Source organism: Meleagris gallopavo, unplaced genomic scaffold, assembly GCF_000146605.3.
Source record: "Meleagris gallopavo isolate NT-WF06-2002-E0010 breed Aviagen turkey brand Nicholas breeding stock unplaced genomic scaffold, Turkey_5.1 ChrUn_random_7180001852227, whole genome shotgun sequence".
Taxonomy (NCBI): Eukaryota; Metazoa; Chordata; class Aves; order Galliformes; family Phasianidae; genus Meleagris; species Meleagris gallopavo.
Window position 1 is genome coordinate 1 of NW_011118972.1, and position 1699 is coordinate 1699.

A 1699-nucleotide genomic window follows, 5' to 3' on the forward strand; every position below is an offset into this window, starting at 1 on the left:
GCTTCCCCTGCTGGCCACCAGCACTGAGGAGGGCCGCAAGGTGCAGCGCAGTGGGGGGGTCACGTACCCAGCTGTGTTCCGCCGCGTGGCCGAGCGAGACGAGGGGTGACGGGGGGACCTTCCTGTCACCTTGGGGACCTCCTGGCACCTTGGGGACCTCCTGGCACCTTGGGGACCTTCCTGTCACCTTGGGGACCTCCTGGCACCATGGGGACAGCACTGACACCACCAGGTCACCGTGGGGACGCTTCGGTCACTGTGGGGTCCTCCTGTCACCCTGAGGTCCTCCTGTCACCACGAGGTCACCTATGGGGTCCTCCTGTCACCGTGGGGACACTTTTGTCACCCTGAGTCCTCCTGCTACCATGGGGACAGCACTGAACACCGTAGGACCTTCCTGTCACTGTGGGGTCCTCCTGGCACCTTGGGGACCTTCCTGTCACCTTGGGGACCTCCTGGCACCTTGGGGACAGCGCTGACACCACCAGGTCACCGTGGGGACGTTTCAGTCACCTTGAGGACCTCCTGCTACCATTGGGACTCTCCTGTCACCATGAGGTCCTCCTGGCACCATGGGGACCTTCCTGTCACTTTGGGGACGGCGCTGACACCCTGAGGTCCTCCTGTCATCACGAGGTCACCTATGGGGTCCTCCTGTCACCGTGGGGACACTTTTGTCACCCTGAGTCCTCCTGCTACCATTGGGACAGCACTGAACACCGTAGGACCTTCCTGTCACCATGGGGACCTTCCTGTCACTTTGGGGACGGCGCTGACACCCTGAGGTCCTCCTGTCACCATAAGGTCACTGTGGGGTCCTCCTGTCACCGTGGGGACACTTCTGTCACCCTGAGGTCCTTCTCCTACCATTGGGACAGCACTGAACACCGTGGGACCTTCCTGTCACTGTGGGGTCCTCCTGTCACCATGGGGACAGCACTGACACCCTGAGGTCCTCCTGTCACCACGAGGTCACCGTGGGGTCCTCCTGTCACCGTGGGGACACTTCTGTCACCCTGAGGTCCTCCTGCTACCATTGGGACAGCACTGAACACTGTGGGACCCTCCTGTCACTGTGTGGTCCTCCTGTCACCATGAGGTCCTCCTGTCACTGTGGGGACCTTCCTGTCACTTTGGGGACAGCGCTGACACCCTGAGGTCCTCCTGTCACCATGGGGTCACCATGGGGTCCTCCTGGCACTGGGGGGGACCTTCATGTCACCATGGAGATCTCCTGGACATTGTGGGGACAGCGCTGACACCGTGGGGTCCTCCTGTCACCATGGGGACAATTCTGTCACCCTGAGGTCCTCCTGCTACCATTGGGACCCTCCTGGCACCGTGGGGACGCTTCTGTCACCCGAGGTCCTCCTGACACCGTGAGGTCACTGTGAAGTCCCTCTGTCACCGTGAAACCCTGCTATCACCAAGGAGACCCTCCTGTCACCTTGGGGACCCTCCTGTCACCTTGGGGACAGCGCTGACACCCTGAGGTCCTCCTGGACACCCTGAGGTCCTCCTGTCACCTTGGGGACCCTCCTGTCACCTTGGGGACAGCGCTGACACCCTGAGGTCCTCCTGGACACCCTGGGACCTTTCTGTCACCTTGGGGACCCTCCTGTCACCCTGAGGTCCTCCTGGACACCCTGAGGTCCTCCTGTCACCATGGGGTCCCGCTGTCACCAGTTGGCCCCCCCCC

The 1699-nt window shown here is 62.4% G+C and overlaps 1 long non-coding RNA gene across 1 annotated transcript; it reads left to right on the top strand.

Moving 5' to 3' along the window:
• Positions 1-6: 6 nt before the first annotated feature.
• LOC109364382 lies at positions 7-1430 on the top strand. The gene is made up of 2 exons (XR_002110354.1): positions 7-301; positions 637-1430. It is a non-coding gene; the product is annotated as an uncharacterized LOC109364382 (long non-coding RNA).
• The last annotated feature ends 269 nt before the right edge of the window (positions 1431-1699 follow it).